The sequence below is a fragment of the Charadrius vociferus genome, unplaced genomic scaffold, assembly GCF_000708025.1.
Source record: "Charadrius vociferus isolate BGI_N301 unplaced genomic scaffold, ASM70802v2 scaffold234, whole genome shotgun sequence".
Taxonomy (NCBI): domain Eukaryota; kingdom Metazoa; phylum Chordata; class Aves; order Charadriiformes; family Charadriidae; genus Charadrius; species Charadrius vociferus.
The window spans coordinates 1147394-1168094 of record NW_009648148.1 but is presented as its reverse complement, the minus strand read 5'-3'; positions in this window follow the sequence as shown (position 1 = coordinate 1168094).

Below are 20701 nucleotides of genomic sequence, written 5' to 3'. Positions count from 1 at the left end.
GTTTTCTAGAAACAATCACATGAAGTGCAAACCTAATGCCTTATCTTCAGTCATGATGATTCTTAGGGTGTCTTCTTTCAGGGTTCATCCTTCTCAGACTCTAGCTGCACTTGCCTATGGCCAACTCTTAAGTTTCCATTTATTGGTAATGATGCACCTACACCTTTAGACGACAGCATGATCTCTTTAATGTGGCAGGGTATTAGAGCCTTTCCACAGCGCACACATTTTTCACTGCACCCGTTTTCTCAAGACCAAACTAAAAGTTATTTGCCTATCTACAATTTCTTCATATTCCATGCAGTTTGTTTGGATAGAATGTGGGTAAAATATCCTGTGCAAATTAGTCCAAAACTTCCTAAATTGTCAGGTGAAAAATACATTCTCTAGAATGAGTCCTGAAAAAAAGACACCCTAGTAACTGCTTTGTTAAGATGATGTCATCAATATTTGCAAGTTCTATCTCTTCTGGATGTATATAGACATGCAGGAAGTGTTCTGGCTTTAGAGTCTTTGGGATTTTCAGTAAAGGTCTTTAATATCATCAATGTAATTAAATTACACCACTAAAACAAGAAGCTTAACATTGCGATGCTCTTTACTAAATTTACACAATGATCCTGAAGTAATTGAGACCTGCCTCACCCCTTTGTGGTACTGTTTGCTGTCAAGCAACAACATAGACAGCAAATCAGTTTTGTTTTGTGCTTAATGCTCAGACAGTAGGTGAAACAATTCAGCTTTCCAAATACTGTAAAAATTTCAATTCATCTTCATGAACTTCAGATCTACACATTCCAGAACAGGAAAAAGATGCTCTTAATTGAAACTCACAATAATTCAACTTCATATGACAAAAACGTTTTGTCTCATTTTGCATTTCCACAAAGCATCATTCATCAGACAACCATTCCACAAGACCTCACCTCTTGAGATAACATGGGACTCAAAACTGAAACAAATTCTCGAACTAGTATGAGAGCATATTTCTGAACCATACATACTAGCAAGGTAACGCTTTGCACTGACTCCTTATTGAGCAGACTGTACCACTAAAGCATTACTCAAGAAGCCATGCATAATGGTAAAAGCAATCTACCTGATGATGTGATAGGTAAGTAAGCGTGGAAACAGAGTGGGAGAAAGTATTGCTTTGGTTTATAATGCCAAAAAAAAAAGAAAAAGCTTTCAGCTTATTGGCCCTTGAAAGACAGGTGATTGTAACTGTGCATGTTCCTCTGTAGTGCACAGTCTACTAGAGGGAAGCACAGTTTAAATAGCCTGTTTTCAGGGCCACTCTAACTTTCATTTTGTCTGAATTACTGTGAATGCTCCCACGTGCTGGATAGGCACAAACAAAAAGAACAAGATGTCAGCAAGAGAAATGGGCAAAAGATGGTGCTTGCATTCCTCAGGTAAAATTTGCTTTTTTCGCTTTCACCTTTCAATGCTGCGTTCACATACTGCGGTTGGCGTCACTAAGGAGCTCTAAGGCAGAAAACCTGGGATGCCTCCGAGATGAAACGAGGCTGAGGGAATTTATTTTCCATGCCTAATTCCTATCAAGTCTAATGAACAGAAATGATCTACTAGCCTTTTAGAAATGAGAAAGAGGGAAATAACAAAACATTGCCAATGTCTGCTGAGCAGGGTTCATTTTCAACTAGTATGAATTTTTGTCATTTAAACTTACAGTGTCCCGGAAGCTGCCAAGCTGACAATGCTTTTCAATTATAAGGAAAGGCATGTCTGCAGTTCCTCTTTTCCTGAAGGGTGACATCTGCTTGAGTGGCAGAATCTGCTCTGTAAGTTAAAGCATCTGCACTCTCTCTTTTGCAATGTAAGATATACATTGTGACAGCTAGAACAAGGTAGGTAGGTGCCCCTTACACCTCCTGTTAACTTGGGCAACAGTCATGTTGCCAGAGATAATTAAGACTCAGTATAAACACTCGACTTGTGTAGAAACAGACACCATCTTCTCTTCTGTTTTAACTTTGTTTCTTGGTAACTTCTCTCCAAATATTACTAGTCATTATTGTTAAACCCACTCAGTTTATCACAGCTCTCATTTGAATTGTGCAGTTTATAACTGACATGATAACCACTGCAACAAATAAATCTTTCTTTCTTTCAAGATCGGTCATCCCTTCACTTGAAAAATGAGAGGATTGCTGTGATTGTCCCTCCATGGAGCTGTGCACTCAGAAATCTAGTAAAAGATCATATCCAAGCCCTGGGACAGGGCTGCTAAATGTAGATTCCACCATCACATTGCCCAAACTTCAAAAGATTCATGGACAAAAAGCTGCCCCTTCTTCCTCACCTGGATTCCCAAGAGTGTCCCAAAACCCATTTCTCGCATGGCTGGGCTCCACAGTCCCAGTCATATTCTGCTCCTTGTAGGCAGGACTTCATTGAAAATATAACATGATCTTGGGCTACATCATCTCTTCACAATTTCCTTCTCCCAGGAAGAGGCATAGCATTCATCCTTCTCCATCTATCCGGTTGTCTCCTCCTCTACATGCCCAGAGACCTGTGATCAGCAGTAAGCGAAGAACGGAGCTACAGAAATAACTGAGCAGCTCTTCCACAAAACAGAGAGGCATATGTGGAAGAATTGTTTTTCTGCATAACTTTTGAAAGAGTCCTCACATTTGCTCACCACTTGCATGCTGCCCTCATTAGCACGTGACTGACATGAAATTCTCAGTATTTTCAAGACTGGTCCATGAGAATTGGAAAAAAGGCTAGTGGGGGTTTTAGCTTTTAGCCTCATTTTACTGATTTGGCAACAGAAATCCTAAGGGATTAAGTTCATATGGAAACCAAATTGCAGCCAGTTTACCTGCTTATTTTGTACTTTTAGTTCATTTCTCATTAGTAATTGTATGGAACCCTAATGACCATGAAAATACAGAATGAGCTATTTTTCACTCCTTTTCCAGGTGGGCAGGTCTTTGAATTATTTCTCCTCATTAAGTGAAAAACCTTCCATTTGCTTTGCTTGACAGTGACACAGGATCTCTAAACAGCTGTTTCAAAGGCTGCTGGAAACCACAGAGCTTTCTAGACGGTAAAAAAGTCTATACCTCCACATTATTTAGGAGATATGTGGGTAAATCCCCATTCATTCAGATGAGAGTATACCTCATTCAGCATTAAATTAATAGCCAGCATTTTCCTAATTCACCATAGCAACAATGATATAACAGCAAAGGAGTGAGAACAGCCCAGTAAAACAGACTATGCATTGGGAACAGTGGATGAAGCAGACAATAGCTTACATTTTAGATTTGTTGCACATAGATCTGTGCTAGTGGTCAGTGCAAGATCAGCAAAAGATAAAAGGCAAGAAGATGTGGTGTGTGATAGTGTCCTCTACCTAACTATGAGAAGTACATAGTATGTTCTTGCAACTCTCATGAGCACTACAGTTGCCCTCCCAGTGAAACATTTAACATTTCAACATCCCAACTGGAAATAGTACTGTAGTATGTTATGAGATCAATGAATTGTGAAGTCACGCATTTTCTTAAGATGTAAAATAGGGAAGCAAGAAAAATAAATCAATACATTTTATTACCTCCAAAACTCCAAAACCAGCAAGAGACCTACGTAACAGAGCTCATAGTAAACTGTTGCTACAGGGTAGAATCTATGAAGATGATAAACCAAAATAGAAAAAGATATTGCTTTACACATGAAAACAAAGCTATGGAAAAGTTGGTTTCATACTGATATGCAGGATGGCAGTGCACAATCGAAGCTGGCCAACATCTAGCCCTCTATGAAATATCTCAGAAGATGGTATGCTTTGTTACATTCAGCTGCATGCTCCATTTCATATGGTGTACATCTGTCTCTGAGGTTTTGTGCTCCCACATGGGCATAATTATGGAACCCTGTTTACATCATTTGAACAAAGTGAATATAAAATCTCAAAGAAATTCCAGGCTGCAAGCCCATACACTTGAATGGTAACAGTCTGTCACCTTAAATATTTAGTACTCAGAATATTCTACCCTCTCTGTCTCACCCCCCAAAACCACGTTATTTTCCCTGGAACCAAGTGCTATTTTTATAAAATTGTATGCCTTAAAATATCCTTTCAGAGCCACTACAACCATTGAAAGAGGATAACATTAAGCACAAATAAGAGTGATAAGATTGTTCTGTAAACTAATACAAAATGTCAAGTCACTGAACAGATCAAATCAGTTCTACCACAGTGGTATGAGATCCCTCACCATGTTCAACTAACTGGGAAGACAGGCAGCAATATGATGACCAAAACAAATCTCTAACAAATTAAAGAGTGAAAAAAAAAAATGAAAATAAATGCAATATTGTAGGGCAAACTAAGTACAACTCTAAGCAAGTAAGTGAAATACCTTAGTAATATGTGAGACACTTGGAAGTGGAAAAACTTGAGATTTTTGCTTCATGGAAATTATTTTATACCTAGTACTTACATCATTCCACATTCAATTTATACTGAATTCCACTGACCTCGCATACAATGAAGACAGCACCAGTGAAAGCCATTTTATCTTAATAAAATAACTTCTTTATGGTCTGTGGTAACACAGTCAACATTAGGTGCTAACATCCATTTGCCTGTAACAGTTCTAAAACAGTGGAGCATCCTGTCTTGAATGGTATGTGGCTTTAAATACTTTTTAAACTATGTATGAGTATACACACTAAACTAGCACCCAACATGCACTTATTCTATTGCCACAGAAATAAAAGGTGTCCTTGGGTATTCTTAATGCATGAACTATGAAGGATTCATAAAAAAATAAACCCCCAGTTACTCTTTCAGTTACAGAAACTAGATGAAGGACTCAGAATTTGAACTGAAGAAGCCTTTTTTTTTTTTTTTTTTAAGTTATCTATACGCTTTCCACCTCACATATAATTGCAAAGGCAATTACAATTTTCGTCCTTTGTGTTTTCAATTCAAGTATGTGCAATGTGTCATGATGGGTTAAATTCAGGGCTTGAGCTTTTTTTACTTCGTCTCTAATTTCTTATGGCTCCTCTTTGTATTACCCAGAGACAGCACAACAGTGGACAGAAGATTAGAAATTATGCACTTCATAAATATCTATGACACATTCTGTGTAGCTTCGTTTAAACTATCTTAATCTCATAGAAGCAGGTGGTATATTCATCCTATTGTCAATATGACCATGTTAACAGCACGTAAATTTCACTTTTTAGAGAGGACTAAAAATCTCTACGGCAATCATACATACATGTCTTATCCTTCTTGCAACACTTAGGAAATTTCATCAGCTTCCTCTTCTCAAGAAGTATCCTAAGACTTTCGGGAAAGGAAAAAAAAAAACCACCACACCACACATTCAGAGGAGCACAGCTGATTTAATAGCTTCCTCTTCCCAGCCTGAGCCTTTCTAAGCAATCCTTTGAACCAGAGGCCTTTTGGATTCAAATAGTATGACTAATAATTGTTATATATGTCTCAGAATCTACTATGCCCATTAAGCTATAGTTAGTTTTTCCTCCACCTCTTACTACATCAAACACAAGTCACCTTTTCTTAATGATGTCATTCTACAGGCAAACCTATTTGCCTTATCTCTCATTCCTTATGTAGCCTTTAACTGAGTTACAGTAAGCAACCTAGTAGTGTTGTGGTTAGCACGCAGAACAGACATGTTTGTTCCTCTGTTCATTTAAGCCTATTGAGGCTTGTATTAAAGAGCTTTTAAAGATAATTGAGAATCTCAACCTTTTTGTTTACCCGAGCCCTTGAAAATCTCATCTTCCTTTGACTTTAATCTGGTAAACCTTTGATGTTAGTTGTTAACCTGCTTGTATTTATCAACAACTCGAAATCCACATTATTACAGAGAAGCATCAAGCCTCTGCTTAGTCTGTGCAAGTGCTGGAGGGGGGGGACGGGGACACAAAGGTGCAAGGGGAAACTTTATTGAACCAATTTCCATGAAGAAATCCTTTACACTTGAAAGGTTCTCTCTTACCACAGGATATTTGGACAAGTTACTGCTGAAAAAGTGTGTTGTAAACATGGAGGTGTTTATAGACAAAGAAATACTTAATTGCTGGGAGAAACACAGCTAAATAGATGCAGTTTCAAGCAAAAAGAAGGTGCTATTTACTTTAAATTTGCCTCTTTCTTAAGGTTTTTGCATTTACAGGCATTCCCTTGGTGGGGTCATTTTAAGTACCTTTCTTTCCCACAGATGTTTTCACAAGTCACGGGTGCACTGCAACAACATTGTACATCCTCATCCCATTTAGGGTGATTTCAGGCATCTGCACCAAAAGCAGGACCTCATTTGTTCTGCTGTCCCAGTGGTTCAGGGTCTAAGCCTCCTACAGGACACACGTGTGACCTCAGCAGTGGTTTTCCCACAACACTTGCTGCAGCCCCAAGTGCTCTCCTCCTAGTGCAAGGTCTTCTCTGCGGGCTGAGACCCCAACCACCAAGTACTTCAGATAATTGAAACTAATACAATGATGTTGAAGTTACCTGCAATGTGTCCCACATTTCACATGGAGCAGGCATGGGTGAATTTTTAGCACAAAAAAGAAAAAAAAGAAAAAAAAAGAGTGCTCTTAGAAGCACTCAGCAGTGTTCCACAAATCAGTTAGAAATGCTGATGCCAGACAGTCACAACGTTTGTACTGATGACCTGGCTATTTATAGTCAGAGGAAAAGTAGCAGCACACTTCCTCCATTCTCCACTCCAACACGTACATCTTTTACGGACTCATTTAGGAACATATCCAGATTACAGCCACTGATCCCTTGCCATCCAATCACCCAGGGCAAAGTGCAAGTGCAGAACAGGAAGCAACTGTGGAGCTCAACTTTGCCTGAATTCACACGGTGCCTTGTTGGCATTCAGAGCTCACTTTGCTGCAGCCAAGGTGGGCCAACAAGAATAAAAGCCACCAAGGGGCTGGTTGTCTAGCGAGCAAGATCAATGACTTGTGGCTCCTTCCTTTGACGTTCACTGAATCTTTTCACTCTGTGCAGAATAAAGTTACCCCCAAGAGGAAACCAAAGTCAATTCACACTTGCCCCACACAAAGTCAGCAGCCTATGCAAAGTTTCATAGATATGACAATATTTGTCTAAAGGTCCAAACTACTGGATCAAAAAAATCCTGGAAAGCGTGAATGAAAGCGTGAATCTCTGCTGGACCCTAGGGAACCACAAATGTGTAAATATATGTTTATTATTATTTGGTTTACTTTTACAAAAGTCAAGAAAGGTGATATGGCTGAAAGGGAAATGTTAATTGCAACACTCTCGAAAAGTCCTTCTTGAGGTTCCAAAAAAAGGAGCTATATTCTCTTCTCAGCTTCAAAGCACCCTTGCTGTGCTGGACCAACAGAGCAGCACAGTTTGAAGTTGAAAAGAGGGATAGCGTGGCTGCTGCTCTTTGAAGAGTGGAATAAGAAAGAGTAGCATTTAAGAAGCTTGGAAAGAACTTTTAGAAATATACACCTTTTTCTGGGGAAAAAATATGTATATTTTAAAATGGTAGAAGTTTAATGAAAAGTGGGAAAAAATGTTTCATGAAACTTCATTTCAGTGATCCATTTTCTATGAATAGCACCTTTTTCTTCCGCATTATTCCTCCCACCCAGGAAAGAGGTTCTGTGGCAGGACTGATAAAAAAGTCAAATACCCGTGTCGATGGATGTGTTTTTAAGTATTGTATATGCTTGGCAATGACAAATTATTGCTTTACACACATACATATATAGGGTATGTATATGTGATTGTAGAAATGTATGCACACACTTATACACTATAGATACACACATTCCGTATCCATTTAAGAGACAATACATGTATATATGTATGCTCATAGTATCCCTACATGCATATTAGGTGGAGCAAATTTAGCCTTGGCAGTAGCATATTAAACCTGGAAAGCAGTAAACATGCATGATTTCCTTCTAGTGCTCAAAGCTTTACCTAAGATTTATGTACAAAATTTTCTTCCTAGCCCACATCAGCACAAGAGAAATCAAGAGCAGCCCCCATGTATTCCACTCTCCCCCCGAAAAGGGGAAGCAACTCCTACAGCCACAAACATAATGTGAAATTGTCTCTGAGATTTTAGGAATCTGTTAACAAAAAATTAATTGTCTAGTGCTGATCATCACAGCTAGGAAATGTTACTGCTGAACTAAACACTATTTTCCTAGCATTTTTGCACCTTTAAGAACGTTACTGAAAATGGTCAGAATCATGTCAGACCAGAAAATCCAGTCAGCCCAGCACCATGTGTCTCCTGGTGGTAAAAAAAGCCAACAAAACCAAACACCAAAAAACCCATTAAAAAAAAACAGAAAAAAAAAAACCAAACCAAAAATACCCCCCCCCAAAAAAAAAAAAAAACAACAAACACACATACACACACACACACACAAAAAAAAAAAACCCTAACAGTAAAGCAAGCACATATTTATTTTGTTTTATTCTTTGTCATGACATTTGTTTTAAGGTCCCTTCCATGCATGACTCCCAAAAGTACAGCCTGATCTAATATTACTTCACACTTTTTTTTTTACAGATGCAAATCCCCAGAGACAACATCAGGCTGTACAGAGCTTAATAAGCAGTGCATAAAAGGGTGGGAGCTAAATTTATCTCTAGACAAGAGATTGCTTTAGAGCAGGATCATGGCTTCTGTGAAGCAGGGACAGTCTGGAAGAAAGGGGTTGGGGTTGAAGACCTCAGACACCTTCCCCTATCACAGAGGAGTCCCCAAAAAGGGAGCAGTCGTAAAGAACACAGGTCATGAGAAACAAAAGCACAGGATAAGGTAACACACATGTGATGTTGCCTCTTTGAACATTTGATGATCAGCCACCAGAACTGAGCCAGCATGGAGGGAAAAACACCCTGCTGCTGAGTTTGACCTAAAGCCCATTACTCTCCCCACAGGCTATGATGATATAGGGAAGGAGACCCATGTTTCCCAATTTTGTCTCTTTTCTACTCCCAGGAGGATACGATCAGTCAAATACCCATTAATTAGGGTCTGTTTTACTACTAGACCCCCTACGAATATGAGAACACACCATGTTAAGATTTCTGCTGACAACTTCAACATTTGAGAAACTGTCAGTGAAAACCAGCTCTGAATCTTTTCAATGTGCTAAATTTCACCTTCTCTTGCTGCCCTGGGCTGGAAACAGGCGTAGAATCACAGAACAATTGAGGCTGGAAGGTACCTCCAGAGGTCACCTTGTCCAGCTCCCCCCTGCTCAAGCAGGGTCACATAGAGCTGGTTGCCCAGGACCACATCCAGACATCCTTTGAATATCTTGAAGGAGGGAGATTCCACCATCTCTCAGGCCAATCTGTCCCAGTGATCAAATTAGTAGGAGTTACATGCATGCATGACTAAGTGGAAGGCAAATATGAGACAGAGGATCTAAGAGGCCTGGACCTTCCCCTCCCTTGCCGTGTGTTTGTGGTTTGTGCCCTGTGACTCCATACCCAGGAACTGCTGCTTGTTACGGCTATCCCCAGCTCTGGCTATTTTTACACCTCAGTCCAATCTTGTATGAATCACTCAAGGTAATTCTCAGCCCCCACAGTCAAAACATATATAAGATGATGTGCTCTGAAAACACAGTGTCATTGTTTTAGCAGATATGACTCCCACACAGAAGTTGCCAGAGCAGATGAGATCAATGGTCAGCACAGACTTCTATCCCAACTCGGAGAGTAAACAGAACTAAGCACTTCCAAAGAAAGGATAAAAGCCCTTCAGTGCACAATTAGGCAGAAGGCAATCTCTTACCAATTTCAGGCAGTCAGTGACTGGTTTATGTCCTCGGAGCATACAGACTCATCTCCCTTATGAATTTTTACCCCAAGTAGCAAAACTGCAGGCATTTTTATTTTTCACATCCAGGGCTGAATCCTCATTTTTGTGGTAGTAAATCTACTGTCTCAGCTGTAAAGTCCTTCCAACTGTGTTTTTTACTGACATTTAAAAGCATCAGATTTGTTCAAGACAATTCCTCTCCTTATTACATGTGCCACCGTACAGCTTTCTGGTGAACTACCCCCTTGACTTGAAAAAAAAGAGAAAAACAGAATGCAAGAAAATCCGATGTGGGCTCACATGGCATCCACTCAGGAAACAGAGGGGGTCACACAGATAATTTAAGAGTCTTGAGTAGCAATCCTGCACATTTAACAAGGTATGATGAGGGCAATGTGCCAGAATAGGGACACTGCATTTGGATCACACGAACTGGATGAGTACCACTACATTTATCTTTCTTTATTAAAGTTACTTTATTTTCATTATATATAGTTGTGATACTCACTCTACTACTGAATTTATTAATGGATAATATCCCATGTAAACTCATTAGTGTCATTTTTATTCACAACTTCATAAAGTACTAGCAACAACAGATAATAGATTTGATCTCCAGTGAAAGCATTAGGTTTCCTCAAGAAAGGTAACATAAGTACAGTCAAAAAAAGAGAAGTTTGCAGTTAAAGCACATTTCTATCCTTCTCCATCAAAAGCACTGAAAATAACGGAAATTCATAGACTTACAGAAGACAGAAATAGTTTGGACTTCAAAAAATCATCTAGTTCATAACTCCTCACAAGGTGAGATGAATTATACATAATTTAGGTCATCTAATCTATCTCCCCATTTCTGCAGTACTGTCCCTTATTATAGTTGCATTTTATGTATGTGTCATGTCTTATGTAGCCTAAGCCACTAACTATCTGCAGTCTATCATACATCACTATTAAAAATAATCATGTAAATATTGAGAGCATCTGTTCACCCAATTTTCCTTCTAGCAGAAACTCCTTTTTAACCTCCACATAATTGTTCACATTCCTGGTGTTTATCCCACCAACATATAGTTTACAGAACTTATCTTAAATATCTCAGCACAGCTGATGCAAATTTGCGCAGCAGTCTTCTGTGCATTTCCCCAGCTTTATATGTTGCTCTTTACTTATGCACTGGCATTTGAAAATGGTAGGTCAGTCTAGAAGTTCTCACCAAGCAACAGCACTGGGATGCTGGTAGATGGGAATAAATTGTACAAGAAAAAAAGCTCAAAGAAAATTATATATTTTTCTATATATGTATATAATTAAAACAAGCAAACAAAAAAATCCCTACACTTACAAAGACTATATTTTGTATCCACTACATTCCTTTCCAGTTCTGCAATTCCATCCAAAGAAGAGATCAGGTTAGGTTTTTCCTCACAGGAACATGATTCATTCCTCCTAGGAGCCATAAGGTCAAAAACCATAAAATGGAAAGCCTGTTTCAGGTTTCTGTTTAGACTTCTTTTGTCCCACTCAGGTATAGGTTCTGCCTCTTCCCAACTGAAATCAGTCATACTGAATTAAACAAAGACATTCCTGAGGGATCCAAGTGAAGTGTGACTAAATTCTTGTCTCCAGTATCTCTTAAGCACTGTTAAAAATTAGACTTTCTTTAGTTACTCTTGCGACAGAAAAATCTTGTCCCAACATGGGGTGTGAGGTCCCATATTGGTTTTAACGGATTCCTTAATAACACTTCTCTTTTGTACTTCCCAGCATGCAGTTTTGGTTAGTAGAATGCATTGTGGAGTCTGTTTGCCTTAAGGACAAAAGTCTATTTTCCTTTCTCAAGGAAAAGTTCCGTTGACATGACCGAGAGCCTACATTGGTGAAAGAATGGGCATGAACTGTGGGGCATTTCAGTTAAAAACTAAAAAAAAAAAAAGCCCTAAAAAAAAAAAACAAGAAAGAAAAAAGAGAAAGAAAAAAAAAAGAGAAAGAAAAAAAGAGAAAGAAAAAAAAGAGAAAGAAAAAAAAGAGAAAAAAAGAGAAAAGAAAGAGAAAAAAGAGAAAGAAAAAAGAGAAAGAAAAAAAAGAGAAAGAAAAAAAAGAAAGAGAAAGAAAAAAGAGAAAGAAAAAAGAGAAAGAAAAAAGAGAAAGAAAAAAGAGAAAGAAAAAAGAAAAAAGAAAGAAAGAAAAAGGAAGAAAAAAAGAAAGAAAATAAAAAAGAAAGAAAAAGTGGCAAAAGCTTTGAATCAAGAATTCAGATGATCTACATCCAATATTAGATATAAACCAATGCCCCTCAGGGCTGAACCTAAATAAATATCAGGATCCTTGACACTGCTACTGACATTATATTACACTGAATAATAGTTCCCTTCCTCCTTAACCCAAGAAATTCCCAGCACAATGTACATGAAATATAACACTGATTAGGGACCAGGAACATCACCACAAATTCCAGAGATTAGTGTCTGCAGATCAGACACTCAGATGGCTGGGGGTAGACGTTTTATCAACCACTAGAAAACATATGCAACTTTGATCCCACTGTTTCATGTTGGGCTTCTGTTTCGTTTGGCGTGTGTTTGCAGTATCAAATGCCACAATACTGATGAATGTTCAAAGACCATATGATATCACTAACACAGTGCAAACCAAACAAAACCCAAAATGTCTAGCAATGGAGTTCAGACTCAATGCCCTTGTAAACACATATCCCCCGGTTTCTTGGTTCAATCAAATGTTGATCGAGAAAAATACATGTTATTGCACTTTGAAGGTCTGCCCTGGAGTTCCTCCCATCCCTCCATCACTTTATGAAGGTTTGTGCTGAAATGTGGTAAACAGGCATTAATAGAGATCATATTCATCTTTAGAAATGAGCAACCGCTAGCTTTGCAAAGCCGCATTGACATTTTGCCACCCTGCTTTGCTGCCAATAAAATTTGGTAATTTAGTGAAGCAGAGATCTAACAAACACGCAAACCTCGGTGGATTATTCAGCATCAAGGTTTGCATTACAGTGTGTGAGAAAAGGATTAAAGAAGTACTTTTTAGTTATAGGAAACCCTGAGCACTGGATTAAAGCACAATGGAGCTGGCAAGAAGGACAGAGCAACTATAGAATTTAATGGTAACCTGGCTCTATCAGGCCCTACAGCATTAATTTCAATACAACATTTTCTTAATCCCTTGTTTGCCAGCAGTAATGATGTTGGATTAGAGTGGCCACCAGGCTGTGGCTATTTACATAAAAATTAGGCAAATGTCTTTAATAAGGAAAAAATTACATGGCTTCTGGATATTAGAAAGGTTTCATAACTTTGAACCCTGCTGCTTCTGTGAATCTCTGCTAAGTTTAAAAAGATCAGGAGAAAAACTCCCTTTCACTTATACCAGCAAAACCTTCCAGCCATTACCTGCCACAGCAAGAACTTCACAATGAAAGCTGAGGGGCTTAGCAAATGTGTCTGCACCAAGTTAACATTCTGTTGGTTATAAAACAAAGACCAGATCCTTAACTGGTTTAAATTGCCAGCCCCACCCTAATTTCAAAATACTAATTCAGGTTTACATTTGCTGTGCAACAGAAATAACTGATGGGCAGGAATAGGCTCATATAGCAAAAAGATGATCCATATCCACTAAATATATCCACATCCACTACATCATTTTCGTACTCCTGCCCTGAACATGTGTCCACTCTCTTAAAGCAAACTCCCGTTTTCCTTTACAATTTTCTGGACTCAGAGATTGAAAAACCCTCACCTGACATAGTGGGGCCGAGAGATGAAATACAGTCCTCAGCAGCAGCAGCCCAGATTTGGGAAATGAAAAGTTAGTACCAGAGCTGTAAATTAAGGTGGCCCCACATTACAGATGGTCAGTCCCAGCATACCTGCTCTTTGCGAGGAGATGGAAGGCAGGGAAACACGTAACAGACTGGCAAGTGGTGGGAAAGGAGGCCAGGAAAGATAGAGGGGCAGCTCCAGTCTGTTATGAAATCAGAAGGCATATGGAGGAAGAAGGATCAATTAAAGACCACTAAGAAATGATAACATCTGTCCTTTAAGGTTTTGCTTTGTACCAGCTGGGCAACAAAAAGAAAGGGTGCTCAGTTTGGCCAGCCCGACCTCACCCACAGCATGAGCTATCATCAGGTTGCTGCAGGAGCAAGTGCCACGGCCAAACGAAGAGCTTCAGACAAGAGGGTGCAGATCACCGCTGCCAACCAAGGAAAGCAGAGAAAGGCATCAGGGTATATAGTTCCATCCCCTGCTCCTCTGCAACTTTTTTAGCCTATGCTTTTGGGAGACAGGTGGTGACCCAGCCTGAGGTGTTCGGTCTCGGAAGGAAGGAGTGGATGTATTTGCCGGAACATGCTTTGCTACTCTCCTTTTCTATGTGGGGGTACACGGGACTGGATTAATGCAGAAAGTTGTGTCATGGAGTATGAGGGTGAGGTGTTTTGTCCACATGTCTGCACACAGGAGTAAACCGCGAGGGGACTGAGTATATGGGTATCCAGAGCGCCTGGGTACTCTCACAGGAGGTAACACTCTCAGGGTTCGGGCAGCACCCCAATGAGTGGATACAGTCTTGAATATTCAATGTATTACATAAATTGAAATGGTTTTGATAGGAAAGAGTAAGAGCAGCCATATGGGAACGTAAGAAGGAGAGCACTTTATGGAGATGTAGAAATCTGAGTTCAAATTCATTTAGCAGATGACAGAACTAAAATGTCGTATTCCACTGCACTTGAGGGGGAAGCCTTCCTCCCTGATCCCCACCTCAATCCATAGCCTCCACTTGGGAGATTATTTTACATTTACCAAGTTACTTTGCAAATACAACCAAGTATATTTCTTAAAAAAAGATTAAATTTATATTACGGTTCAGCCACAAATATGGGTGCTATATAAACATCCCCATTTTATTTTCCTCAAAAGTCATCTTTGAGCTAAACAAAAATAATACATGGCTCCTGTCTTGTATCTTCCCATTCATCACGTTTCACTGATCAGAAGACCTAATGCATTTACAAAAAAAAAGAGCCCCTTAGAACAAAGACATCAATAAGTCAAACTTTGTTTCTTACTAAACATGGGCTTGTATGTTGGTTACATTCAATAGCTGTGCTTTGTTTATTTCAAGCAGGCTAGGCTATTTCATGCTTTACTGCAAATTATCTGATTATTCCAGCAACTTAAGAAAAAGATTCTCTAAATAAAGCTTATTTCCATTCTTTCATTATGGGAAAGAGATAATAAAACCATTACTTGAACCGATCTCTCCTAGCTCTATTTCTAATCCACTTAATTTTTCTTGAAAGTGCTTTCTCTGGCCCTTTCTACACTATGAATATGGGGGAAGGGGCAGGGGGAAGTGGTGATGTTTTTATCTCTCCCTCAAAATAAATTCCTCTTATAAGGTGACTGTTACCTGGTGCCTGAGAATGCAACTTATTTCCTTCAGGAGCTGTTGTGAGTGGGAATTCTTTGTATGCTCCTTAAGAAGTACGATAGTTTATCTGTTAAAAGGACATGGCTTGTTTCCTCACTTCAAGCCTGGCTAGTTATTATTGCTAGTGGGTGGTAAAACCAAGACTGTATCTTATGTCTCTGTAATTCACCTCACTCCTCCAACACCTCTACTCTGGACCATTGCAAAAGTCAGAAAAGAGAGCAAAGCGTTTTTCATGAAAAAATATATCCATAGACTACACAGCACAATCTATAATATTCTGTTGCGTATCCTCAACATAACTTGTTAAAACCACCTTCGCTTATACTGTTAAGCAGACAAAACATTCCTAGCTCTAAAAACATGATCTAGAAAGGGGAGTGAGTAAAGGAGAAATACCATGCAATAATAATTATTGGGATAAATTGAAAAGGATTTTAATTTTATAAACTTTTTTCATTTCTATGTATCACCCAATTCTGCTCCTTACTGCACCGATTGTGCTGTAGTTTAAGAAAGTACCTGCTTAATACTTTTTGCTAATTTCATACTGACTTTACCCCCATCAGCCTTTAACCTATGTAGACTTAACCAGGACACATTTTAATTACAGTCTCTCTGAGGAAATCACAGTTATTTTTCAGCTGTACAGATGGAGATTTCCATAATCAAAAGAAATTCCTCAGGCACATTTCCTCAATATTAGCCTTTACTAACCTCAAAAAAAAAAACCCACCACCAACCTTCTGTGCTTCTTCCTTAAGCATTCCTCATTCTTCCCAGCCTGACACCAGGGTGCTCCATAGACCCTCTCCACCTCATTTGTCATAGTTGTCTTGGTTCCCCAGGGCTGGATCCAAGAAAGCGTGTGACTGTGCATGCTCACAAACAGCTTAAGAAAGTAGTCCTGCACTATGTACCCTTTCTTAATTTGTGCATAGTTATTATCTTAATCGATATCTTGGTAATTAAAATCCTGCATGATCAATTTTCTGGCCTTCCTACAGGCCTCTCTAATTTAAAAAAAAGCTTTTCCCAGTCCCCTAACTCTACATTGATGCGGGCTGTTCCAAGAATCACCAAGCTCCCTCCTCTGCTTTCAAGTTCTACAGAGACTGTCCTTGGCCATGTCAGCTAATATATTTTCTAAGACTCCTCGTTACAAATTTAATATCATCCTCCAATATTGGCAAGTCCCTGCTTGATTCTGCTTACTCTTCACTAAACAGAGTATTAAGTCCCCACTCATTTTCTTTGCTCAGTTTTGCCTCTGTTCTTCCAGTAATAATACAACCGTTATCACTAAAATGATCCTACCTACAGTCAATAATCTTGAGCTACTTCCCCTGAAAACTATGATGCAACACCCATTTTAAGAATACAAGATAGGTAAATAGTGCTTACTCCTGAGGACATATTCACATCTTGATATAGTGCCACAACCACATTGATGAATACAGAGCCATTCATGTAATATTTTAATTCCACCAAAGTGTCTGCATCTAATCATCAGGAACTACGTAATGTCTCTCAACAATTATGTAGAGGACAACGTATGAAATTACTTCAAGCTTTCCAGCTGAACAACATGGGCAGCCCAAACAGGATACACAGTGCTCATGGACAGACGGTGTATGTTTTGCCTTTATTTCAATGAATAAGCATTTCTGTCCTTTGAAGCTAATTGGGACTTTGTCCCTTCTCTCCCTAATTCCTCCGTTCCTTCTTCCCTAAAGAGAGTAGGATGAGGTCAGATGTACTGGGCAGTCCTCACCACACCGCACAGCTCTTAAAAGCACTGCAGCTCTTCAATAATCCAAACACTTGAACCAAGTGCTATTGTGTCACAAATTCACTTTATCCTGTTACAGCAATTGTAAAAGCAGAAAGCCTCTGAGTATATTTAGGTTTCTATTTTCCTAACCTGGCTGGATTTTTATTTTTTTTCAGCTGAGAACTGTATAGGGCAAAGGAATATTCCATGATATGTGTTTGTACAGTGCCCTGTGCAATGGGTTTCTCTGGGTGCTGAAGAAATAAAATATTATAAGCAAAACGTTGTTCTCGGCTTCTGTTTCTAAATTTGTCAAAGCTGTCAGCAATGGGTCCCATTCTATACCAGCAAAAAAAACATGTATTTTCCTTTTTCTCATTTTTTTAAGGAAAGGATTTGAACTTCCTTCCAAATATCTCTGATCTTTTTTCATTAAATTATCGGTATCAATATGTAATGCTGCAGAAGAATTCTTCCTGCTTCTCTCACCTGTCATGCCAACAGCCTCAGTCCCACAGCAAAAGTTACATTTTCAGGACGCCTGTGTTCAGAGCCTCATGCTCTTATGAAGGGCTTCTGATCCTGATCTGATTGAAGTCGAATGGCAAAACTCTGAATTCAGTGATCCAGGACCAAGTCTTAATCATTCTCCCAGAATACCAGGCAGTATTTCCCCCCTTCTACCTCCAAGAGCTCTTGCACTTGGGAGGTTAGGGTCTCAGCTGGTGAAAATTAACTAGCACAGCTGTGTGGACTGTTGTGGACCAATTCACACTATCTGAAGATTGGACATGAAGGCAGTAATACTTCTTAAAAAAAAAAAAAAAAAAAAAAAAAAGGTCAGCAACAAGAAGAATAGATCATTCACTCCTTAATTAAGTGACCACATTCCTAATCAGATTTTCTTATGAAGATGCTTCAGTGCACGCCTGCACACTACAGGGGAAAAGCTAGCAGCTGGAGTACCTGCTGTTGAGATTTTTCAAAGGTCCCTCAGAGAATTAGGTGCTGACATGGAGCTACACAAGGATTTCTGTCACTGAATTCAACAGGCCAACAATTTTCAGTACTATTTGTATTTTAGCTAAGTCTGTATTAAGAAATATGAAATCACCACAGGGCCTATATCTGTTTCCCTGAAGAACAAGTGAAGCACAATTATCATAAATTTCTGATTAAAACCACAGATCATTGTATCTACACCAATGGATGTTAATGGTTCCTCGTGAAATGGCAGTTGAGAAGTCTTTGCCCCACCCACACGTAGCTCTAAGACCCCTGTGCTGAGCACTACGCAAGCAGACCAACACACAGAACATCGCGTTTCCCACTCAGCACACTCTGCAGAGGTCCTTCACTCATTAATCTGCACTTTTCTCTGTTTTCTGTTTCTCCTCCCTGTATTCAAAACCAAGACCATGCAGCAGAGCTTCTCCCCCTTATCAAAGTTCCCCACTGGCATGCGTATCTCCTGTCCCCTACTCGTACGAGCTCTTCTGGCACTCTTCCACTGCTCAGCTCAGACAGCAGCTCAGGTACACTTGAGCCTGAACATGTCCTACAAATTAAACTCTTGGCTGATCTTCCTGTCCCACCACACCTACTTAGCTTCCAGCTCGCACTGCACCCATGCAAATAAGGCTTCTTTTGCCTCTTCAGCCTCCAAAAGCAGAGCACTATGCAGCTGTTATACTGATAAGCAGTGTTATTTAGAAGTGCATGGAAAAAAAATATACAACCTCATGTAATGAACCTGTTGGGTTCATTACTAGTTCTACCAGGGGGTGAAGCATGCAGTCAATGGAGCACCAACAGGCTAGTTCAGCATTGGCTTGTAAAAGTTATTCTGTAACAGCCAGGAAACTCATGTATGCAGACGACAGCAAAAATAGCCATTTTCAAGCTTCAGAAGTGGGGTTAGATAGCCAGCATCCTAAGAATCATTATGTTTAAGTGAGACCTTTGCTTTAAAAAGACCTGGTAAAGTTCCCTGTGTGTCTGTGGTGTCTATCCCCTACTCACCCCTCCTCAGTTCCCAGAATAAAAGTCTATGTAGCTGGTTTTGGATCACCTACAGAATTGGCCTCCACTCTTGTTGCACAGGGACCCTGTTCCCACACACCTGGTAGGACACACGGCAGCACTGAGTGCTGAGGTCAGGTAGTGGAGCAGAAATTGGGCCCGACAACTATGTGCAGCCACAGAAGGGCTCTTCCACCAATTTACCCTCTATTAGCATTTTGTGAAGTGCAAATGCTAAGTAGCACCCTCATTCCTAACCTTAGCTGTAAGGTTAAGAGTAAACTGTCCAAGAGAAGTAAGTGATCGTTTGCAGTCCCCATCCTTTCCAACTCAGCATTGCTGTCTCATTTCTGTAGTTCAGTGTGGGCTTAGGGTAACACTTAAAAGCAAGTTACACGTTTTCAATGTGAAGTGTAAAAGACGAACAGCTACTTTTGACATCATGAAATGTAGCCTGGAACACTCACACTAATACAAGGGAACAGAAATGAAGGGTGGAAAGGCATCTCAGAACATCCGTCTGTCCAGACCGACACACAAGGATGAGATCAAGACAGTATGTTTCTTCAATATATCAAAAATTCCAGTGAAGCGAAGTCTATCACATATTTATTGCTGCACATACTTCTAACTTCCCACTCGTTTTAAAAAGGTAGTAGCATGAAAAACCTTTCTAATAAATAGCTCACTGCTGTCAAAGTAGCCTTTCCTACATCTACATAGCACTATTCAAGGTGTGCTATCCTAATTTACAAATCAGATTCCTTTATTTCATCCACAGAAAAAAAAAAAAAAAAACAACCCACAACCAACCAAACATGCAGCAGCTGTGCATCATGTTAAAGTATCATCACATTTCTTATCTTCAGCAGCTTCTAGTGTGGAGGGGTGAGGGGCATATTGGCTTGAACAAATCCCTCAAGTAGAATATTGCTTGGGCCAGCTCGTTTTTCTCATGATTAGAGGTGGCTGCTGCCATCAGTGTTACATTATTAACAGGAGCCTTGCTTTGGCATTAAAGGGAAAAGGCATTTTATGAGAATGTCATAATATTTCAGAAGAGAAAGAACGACCAAGCTTTTAACGCCCATCAAAAACCACTTGTTTGTCTGATCTCTTTCTTTTTTAGCTGGCAATAGGTCTTTGCAGTCAACTTCAGAGAGATTATTTTTATGTCTTGGTTTAAAAATATATTAAAAACCAGCCAAAATATCAGAGGAATTCAAGGCAGAGAAACACCTTGCAATTATTTCTTTTGGAGGCATTAGATCTGCTGACATGGCATTTCCCAACACTTTAGTCTTTTGCTTCTGAAAGTCATTCTTGGATTTCAAATGTTTCCATTTAAAAGCAAAAGATACTCCTACAGAAAAATAGTCACTTACTAGTACAAGACAAGCCCCTCCCCACAAGGTTGTGATTTCCATTCCAGTGTTGTATTAGGAGACTTGCCTCCAAAGTGATCATTAGGGACTTAAAACCCCATATACCAGTTTGCAAATTGTGTCTAAAGATAAAGTAGATCATATATGTAATTTGCATATCCTCAAGTGAAGAAGAATTTTTGTTTTGCTAAGCTAGAAATACA